Genomic DNA, 9,330 nt, shown 5'->3' on the forward strand with positions numbered 1-9,330 from the left:
GTAGAAAATCACCGGGAGCGCTTCTCCCTTCATTAAGGAGCTTCTTTCAGACATTAGGAGAGCTGTTTTGGTGGTAGCAGTCTCTCCTCCGTGCTGGTCTGTTTGCTGCTGGGTGTTTTTGGTTTATTTAAACTTGGTAACTTCAACTTAACGTTGGTAAAGCTACTGTTAGCATCTTCGCTAACAGCTTCTTGCGTTGGGATAAGCTGTTACGTTTTGGTTTAGAGTTGATCTTTTTTGTGGTGTAGATCTCCCTTTTATTACATTTAGAGTGTTGTGGGTTTTCGGTTTAGTGTAAAATATCACCTGAGTTTGGTTTAACCCGTAACACCACTCGCCTCACGCACATAAGTGACCAAAACAAAGCAGCATGGAGACACTCCATCTTCTACCACCTCTCAGGCAGCAGCCTGCACTCCCAAGTTCTACACGTCACCAGAACATAACCAACCGCAACACAATAAAAGCAGTGTTATACAAAATGGAAGGCCTGTAGTGTTTATTCTCTTACAGTAAGAATTTATCAATTTTTTTGAGGAATTTATTTGAGATTTTCTGGTTTTTGTTAATTGTGCAATAGAAAAATAATCATTAGATTAATTTTCTAAATAGTCATTAGAATAGTCGACTATTCGATAAAATAATCGTCAGAATAATCGTTTTAAAAATAATCGTTTACCCCCAGCCCTAGTTCACAGCACGATGCATTCCATCCCTGAGCGCCGGGATTGAGCCAATATTCCTCGAAAGCTCGTTAATTTTACGGTTAGCCAGTTAAACGCTCAGGCCAAACAGCAGGAATCCCAACACCAAAACGACAAATATCCAAACATCTTCCGAATCCTCTACAGACAGTTGAGAGAGGCATAACAGGTTCCACTGTTTCTAGGAGTCCATGATATACCCAGCTGGCTCTGTCCCAGAGGGGCATCCGGGAGCCCCTTCTCCCGTTCTCATCGTTGAAAAAATTTTGTCAATCGCATTGAGAGACCAACTGACCAGATCCATTTTTAATAATTTCCGGTTTCCAGAAAATATGTAGAAAGCGTCGTGCACACAAAGACAGGACAAAGAGCCTTGGGGATAAGGAGGGAGGGAGAGGAGAAAAAAAGCATCTACTCTCCAAGAGCCAGAAGAAGAAGATGACTTAAAATCAAAGAAAGCACGAGATCATCTCAATGTGAATGTCAACAAAAACAGAAGTCATACTTTCTCAGCATTAGCTTCTTTCCTTCTATTAACAGGACTTGGGCTATTTCCCTTCTTTTTAAGAAAATAATGCTTGCCTTTTTTCAACCAGTTTATTACTGTAGCTTTTATTGGAGAGTCAGTCTGTCTTTGGTTTAACTGATGGAAATTTAAATAAATAAAATCAAACACACAGCAGCTTGACTCCTGACAGACACACACAGGAGAGCCCACTGGTTAATTTTAGAAAAGAACTAAGATTGTGCTGCTGGTTTTCAGTCACTGAACTGGTAAGCACTCTCTTACCTCATTGATCTGTAAACTTTGCCCCCTCCTAAAGGATCCTCCAGGGGAGGGAAGGTTGTACGAGAGGAACGCTTTTATGAGCTGATGATGTTTTCACTTTAGCTAAATCTGAACTTAGGAAAAACCTGCTGACTAACACACACTGGTATAACAAGTCAAATGCAACAATAAGACAAGTGTCCAACCACCAGTATGGCTGTTCTAAACCCCAAAGGATCACATAATGCAAACATGTTCAATCATCATCAGATCAATAATTTGCGCATCATTTGTTGACTAGATTTACCCTAAAATTTATTCAGCTCATAGTTGTTCATTTTAATTAGTTGCAAAAAAAATCAGATTTTGACTTATTGTACAAAACAAACCTGATTGCCAAAATAACATTTACATTTAATGAGAAGTGTTTTTCAAGGCAACACAACATTCCCCCAAACTTCTTTTAATTTACAAAGACTTGCTCTAATTACTATACATATAATTTTAATTTAATTAAAGACAGTGGGCTCTGATGCCATTTGTAATTAACAGAGACTTGGTCATTATTTCCAGGAATATAGTAAAAATCAGAATTATGGTGGTTTTTAGTATAAGTGTTATGGTAGTGTGTGAGTGTGTGTGTGTGTGTGTGTGTGTGTGTGCGTGCGTGCGTGCGTGTGTGTGTGTGTGTGTGTGTGTGTGTGTGTGTGTGTGTGTGTGTGTGTGTGTGTGTGTGTGTGTGTGTGTGTGTGTGTGTGTGTGTGTGTTGGGGGGGGGGGGTACACAGTCTTGCAATGCAACCTAGTTAGCAGCTGAGTTTGTTAACAATATTGCAAAATGAAAAGGTTTCTCACATCCTTAGCTTGTTCTTTCTACACCCCCTCACCTTGACACCATTTTCCTGCCCATTCTCTACTCACTCTGCCTTTCACTGCATCTATTATTTCATGCTTTTATTGAAATCAGCATTAATAACACCTGCAATTAATGATTTGATTAAAAAGGACCTGTTTCCTGCACCACACAAACAGACAAATGCTTAACAAAGTTAAACACGCACTTAACATGTGGAAGTATTAAAAAAAAACACATATAAGTGTGTTTTACAAATCAAGCAAACCACTTTAAAGATTAGATTGGTTTCAGAACAACAATCTGGCAGCAGGACACTTTGATGAGAATAAATCTACCAGCATTAAACGCACAATGTCAGTCACTTCTGCCCGTCTGCTTAAACTGATGTTAAACATGTGAAAATGACCGTCTGGAAGAGAATGGTGTTGTATTGACAGAGATGGAGGCAAAGCAGCAGGCATTCAGCCACTCTGTTCTGCTTCACTGCAATTTGGGAGGGAGGCCAACACGGACACGGACACACACACAGATGTGAAAACACACACACACAGGCATGAACACAGGCAAGCACACACTTGCGCAAATGAATGCTCAGTCACACTCTCGCTTAGCATGCGCGCGCGCACACACACACACACACACACACACACACACACACACACACACACACACAGTGCAGCAGGTGAGGTGCCACATCACAGCGCTGCCATTTTTCAGTGTCTTGCTCAGGGAGAAGCGCTCTGACATTTTATGAAGCACTCTGCAGAAATCAGCAGCTTGTAATGGCGGCTGGACTGTCACTCCTTTCCACTCCTCTATTTTTCCTCGCACAGCTTTTAAGATTTTATCTCCCTTCATTAACATAATCTAATCAATTAAAAAGGGCTTTTAATTACAAAGTCAAACCTCACCACCTTACTCTATTTAAGCCTTTTATCAAAAATATAAACCTGAAGTACAACAGCAACAAAATGACTAAAATGTTGCTTCCTGTCACAAAGAGGAGAAAGTCTGACATTCATCACTGGATACTACAAATGTTGAGACAAGAATCTCTTTAAACAATAGACCAGAACACCACACTGACATAATATAATAAAGGTCCAAAAACATTGCATTTGAATGTATGGAGCTGTTGTTTACTCACATTTTATTTGACCCTTGGAATCATGACTGCTGATATTACCAAACGTGTTCGGAGGAAAGGCCAAATGATTAGAAATCCAGCTGTTAAATACGCCGTCCGCATAAACCAGAGATCTATAACTATGATTAACTCTCTGCTATATTGTTGTGCATGACAAGCTCTCTGCTGAGCAATGATTAACAGCTAGTGGCTCTGCAAACCGCTGCTAGCACATTAACACACTGTTTACATTAGCCAGAGCTGCAATGAAGCCATTACTGCTCTAGCTAACACTGGTCTTCTGACGCCGCAGCGCCGACAGCTTGTGGTCCAACAGTTTACAATGACGACAAACCTTGGCAACCGTGTTTCAAAGTTTACCTCTGAAGTTTCACTTAGGGCCAGTGCATTTTAAAGTAACTCAGAATAGTATGCCCTCAGAACAATAACGTGACTCAACTTGAAATATGTGGGAAGTGTCAAGGCCAAATCTCCCAGAGTAGGCTACGCTATAAACCTTAAACTAAGCCGATTTCATTAATGTGACATTAGCATTTGTAATGAGAAGGGGGGGGAGGGGAGACCCCTTGGGATATCTTTGTGCTGATACACAACCACACATACACATGTATACACACACTCGCAAACACTGACAAACACGAACACACACACATCCGTTGACATTAGGCACTAATTTACATTCAGAATACACAAGAATCATAAAATGCAGTCAATACGCAGAGAGGAGGAAAATGTTGGATTTGCATAGGTCCTTAGAATGAAATATCACAGCTATGTCACTGCAAAGCGACTGTGACAGTTCAGTGTTTACTAAAAGAAATAAACAAACAAACAATTCCAGAAAAATAAAACCTGGCATTCGCTCCACTTTCTCCATCTGCAACAAGAAAATGAATAAAAGCAGCTTTGAGAGAAAATTATCACCTCTTTATCTAAAACCTGCCAATAGAATTTTTTTTTCTTCAACAAAGTATATAACACATTATACATCAGGCTGGCTTGTTCTGTACAAACTTCACAAAGGTCATGTCAAGCCTCTACATGTGGGTCTATTGAGTGAACCATAAGAGTTCATCAAGTCAATAACTGACTGAACATTATTCAGGTTAGAGATGTTTTAAAGGTATTCACATTAATATAATCTTCTATTAGAACTCATTCAATAAGATCCATGGCTCAGCTGTGCTTTTATACCAACAAAAACATTGCTGTACAATACTGATGACATTAAAGATGTGATTTAATCAGCATTACGATCCAAACCTTGTCTAAATTCATTAAAACAAAACTGACAACAAGAGTTTTTCTAAATTAATTATTTTTATCTACCAGCCCATTAATAAATGATCTAAATTACATTTCATAACACACAACTTGCATTTGGTTTGCCTCCAAAAAATGTTCCAATCAGACTCGTACTTCCCTGCCAGGAACCGAGACTCTTACTGACTGCAATGACACGAAGCTTTGTGATGATGTTTGCTTCCATCAAATTATGTAAGTGGTGTACAAACGCAGGATAAAAGTAGCTTTTTCTGAATTTACAAGACTTAAAACCGAACATCGTTCTTGATTACCAAGATTCAAAGCTCATGATTATCAAGCAGCTGCAGCCAAAAGAACGCCAAATGATTTTTCAGTGATAGAACAGTTTTGTGGAATTGTTTTATTCCATTTGGACAGCTCAAGCATTAAAGCCCCAAAGGCAAACTTGGAAAACAAATTAGCTTAAAACATTTTTTCATGCCTTTTAACAATGTTCGAAAATCATATAAAATATAGATTAGGAGATTTTAAAAAATGTAGTAAGTGGTTTTCTCGCATTTGTCTAAAAACATCCGCCAGTTGGACCTTCAGGTTGTCGGTCTCACAAAACCACAGCACTTCTGCACTTCCCTGCGTCCTCCACTTATTACACACTCGCATATTTAGCAAGAAAATACCACAAGTGTGAGAGTTTTATGGCTCAATAATATCAGAGATAGAAACAGCCGGCTACTACCACTTCAGCTTTAGGACAAACTACCAGAGTCCCAAAAAGAAAAACACTATTTGATGCACAGACAACAAAATACATTTGGACCTAGAAAATGACGACTGGTGTTTAGCACTATCTTGTTTCCTCATGGGACTTTGGTTCTGGCAGAAGAGTCTCAGGGAAGATACCCGACGGAAGGGGAGAGTGTTCTGTGACCGTGTTTGGGTTCAAACCCTAGCTTGATCTGTAAAATAACTAAAGCAGCTTTAAACCACGTCTAAGTTATTTCTGTGAATATATTTCTTTGTCATCCCATACATCAGGATGTTTTTTAGTGCATCTTCTGACAGATTAAGCAACCTGTTGCTTTGATTTTCCTCAGAAACGAGAAACAGTTGGTTCTTATTACTATATTTATTATTTTGAGTTGTGAGATTTTTTTTATTATTTTTACAAATAATAGTGTGCTGTTGTCGCCTGAAGAATTTTAATAAGGATTTTTATGAAACTTCAAAGGGCCTGAGATGAACATACATCTGTCCTATGATAAAACCATTGGGTAAGCACTTTAAACATGAATAATTGAAAGAAAATTAAACTGTCTTTTCTCAATTCTTGTCACAAAAAATGATTATTCATTAAGCTGATTAATAATTAGATTATTGAAAGAACACTTAAAATGTCTACAGATTCACCTTTAATAACAAAAAGATAAACAAAGATAAAAAAATTAGAAGTGGGTAAATTATTTAAACCTATTTCTGTCCCGCTGCCTTTGTTTATGACTGTTACAGAATATTATATCTGCTCACTTCTTTGGTGGTTAAAAAAATTAAATGAAAGCAAAATATTTGAAGTGTCAAAAAGTGTTAAAAAAACAATCAATCATGATATAGTGGGTAGTGCATTGAGAAAAATTAACAAAATACCAAAGGAGATGTGAGAAACATCTTCCCTTTATCTTTTTTTAAGTATCACTCCTCTGTTCTTCTATCCCAGACATTTTTTCTCCCCTGAGGGGGCAAATGTATAAGAACCTTTTAAAGAGCCCAGCTGAGCCTTTAAAGCAGTTTGTCACACAAGCAGAGGAGCGCTTTGAAAAGCTGTGCAAAATATCCACAAAATGGAGCAATTTTTTCCCCGTGACATGGCCCTATTTCCCATGTCACCACACTCTCCTTCTGTGATTTCATAGAAAAAGTCAAAATATTGGAGCCCCTATTGTTGACTGTGTCAAACCCAGCTTTGGCATTACTCTACTGCAATCACGCTCCCACAGGTGGATTACACACATGTAGCCATTAAACACACACCAACGCTAAAAGTTAGCCGTGCTCATCTGAGCAAACCCTACCGTGTCACGTTACCTTTCTGTGAAGAGCTAAAATGTCTGGATCGCTACACTTCCTGATGCTCTGACCAATCTAAAGCGTCCCCCACCACACCTTTGGTTAGTTTTGTTTTTGTTAACTGATATTACGTCAGGAGGAGCTTAAATCTAGAGCAAAGGATAATGGTTGAAATGAACGTGTGATTGTGTTTTGTTTGTGTATCTTTGCCCGTGTCATGATGAGTAGATTTCTTGTTTGGTGAGGCTGAAACCGAAGCTGCCTAGGCCTGTTGTTGATGGCTGCGTCTCACCCACTCACTACTCCAGAGGGAGTCAGGACCAAGACCATTGCTCAGGGTCTGTCTGTTCACACACATGAAACACAGGCTTGGATTACACAGGGCTCAAAAAAATGACTCATCCCAAAGAGTGGGTGGAGAACGGCCCTCTCTGTTTTTTTCTTCTTCTTTTTTTTTTTTTGCACAAATACGTGCACACACACACAAAGAGAAACACACAGCCAGCAATGATAGCTACATCACAGGCTCAGACAGAAGACCTTTTGGTTCCACACACCTGCCAAAGACAGATGTTAAGAATAAATCAGAGACGCTCACAGTGAAAAAGAAACTGCACACGGCCGTAACTCTACTAACTCACTACACAGTAAACTAACTGGAGAGCAAACAGCTGCACGCGACAACACACACTGATGATGAAAGTAACAATAGCATACAAGCACCTGACGTGCATACAGAAAGAGAGCCTACATCAGGGGAAAAGAGGGAGTGTTTTCTCTGTTTGTGTCTCACAGGCTCCACTTGTGTTTTGTGTTGGAGTTTTTTTTTCACACTGCTGTGCTGATGTGTAACCATCCTTTGGAGCTGAGGGTGTTTAAGTGCGATTGTTTTTGGAAGAAGCCAAAATCCTCCAACGACAGACAAACAAGTCACAACAGGGCTGAAAGCTGTGTGGGTGGTTTGGGAGGAAGCTTTTTTTCCTCTGCTGCTGACTAGGTGAATTTATTTTTTTCATTTAAATATAGCACCACTGGGTTATTAGGAATCAACACACTCACAAAGCCTCCCCTTAAAGTTGATGTGCTGCGCGCCAGTGCGCGGTGATGTGTTCAGGTACCTATTTTCAGAATCTGCGACCTCTTGAAAGCATTATTTAAGCACAGGTACTACACCAACCTACATCCTGTCAGTCAGTGTGGCACAGTTCCTGGATCAAGAAACCACGTCTATAACAGAAAAGAAAACTCACACAGGAGCACATTTTTTTGTCTGCGCTGGAAGCCGTGTATGAGCATCGTGTGTCACTTGTGTTTGTATTTTAACTTGTTGTCATGCAGCAGGCTGGGAGAGGCAAAGTGGTCTGGTGTGTATGGATTTGTTGTGTGTCATAAACAGACACTCTTCACGCTTTGTGGCCCAGAAGCAGGATAAATGAGTGAGTTAACCAGCAGTGCACTGACATTATCTCTTCCTTGCTGTCCCGGAATGCCATCCTGCTGTGAAACTCCAAATATGTGGTGTCCTGTCACACCACATAACCCTCCTGTGTGTATATATGAGAGTGCGTGTGTGCTTTAAAAGTAGCGAGCGTGGGCGATTTGTTTTAGCTTTCTGCATGAGAGGTACAAGGCCATGTGTGAACGTCTGTATCTAAATACTTGATCTTAAAATACAAACAGACCATGAAGCTAACGAGTGTTATGAAATCATGTTAGTGAAGTTACTGGAATCCAAAGCACACAACAAATATGAGAAATCCGCAAGAGAAACAAGGCAAAGTGTATCAACAGATTTGTTTTCCTTTAATCTTTAATCCTAAATAAATCAGCTCCTTTCCATGTTTACAATTATTAGGCAAAATGAAGCCCAACTCCAGCCCTTGTGATGCCAAAGAGTCTAACATCCATGACTCAAGAGGTCAGGCTGCCCATCCAGGCTGAGCATTAGAGGTTAAGGGGATGAAGCCAAGTGTGAAATGTGAGAAGACAAGCCAGCATGGTTTCTCAGGCAACAAATAGGAAGGCGACAAACATATCTGTTTGACTGCAAGGAACGCGAGGTATGTGAGGAAGAAAGAGTGTCACGTCATCCGCTTTTTGTGTTAAAGCAAGACGGAAAAAAATAAGAGTTAGACTGGCTTTCTGAACTGGCTGAGTTCAGACATGTTAATCAGTAATAGCTTGTTGCACATCAGATGGGAGGAGAGTGAGCGCGCGCGCGTGTGTGTGTGTGTGTGTGTGTGTGTGTGCGTGTGTGTGTGTGTGTGTGTGTGTGTGTGTGTGTTTCTGGCAAGTCCAACAGCTCTTGGATTTGAGCTGGTTGAAGCAACAGAAAGCTCCAGACCAAGAGATAATCCATCTGGACTTTTTCCTTACAAAACATATGGAAAAAGGCACAAGCGTTTTTTCCCCCCCTTTTCCGCCCACAATAGCTATTAATATCTTCTACAGAACATTTGCTCATGCCCCACTAAGGACTGGAATTCCAGCTGAAATGCAGTCATCTTAGAAGATCACAAAAGGCTGGC

The 9,330-nt window shown here is 40.0% G+C and overlaps 1 protein-coding gene across 15 annotated transcripts in view; it reads right to left on the bottom strand.

Moving 5' to 3' along the window:
• Window positions 1-9,330, bottom strand: part of baz2ba (bromodomain adjacent to zinc finger domain, 2Ba) — a 92,931-nt gene that overhangs the window by 59,180 nt on the left and 24,421 nt on the right. The window contains exon 1 of one of the 15 annotated variants that reach the window (XM_070554836.1): window positions 3,476-3,590. The exons of the other annotated variants lie outside the window; for them this stretch is intronic. The gene's annotated coding sequence lies outside the window, so the exon portion shown is untranslated. Of the gene's footprint in view, window positions 1-3,475; window positions 3,591-9,330 lie in introns of those variants that run through there. 15 annotated transcript variants of the gene reach the window in all.

The sequence above is a fragment of the Nothobranchius furzeri genome, chromosome 9 (genome assembly GCF_043380555.1).
Source record: "Nothobranchius furzeri strain GRZ-AD chromosome 9, NfurGRZ-RIMD1, whole genome shotgun sequence".
NCBI lineage: Eukaryota > Metazoa > Chordata > Actinopteri > Cyprinodontiformes > Nothobranchiidae > Nothobranchius > Nothobranchius furzeri.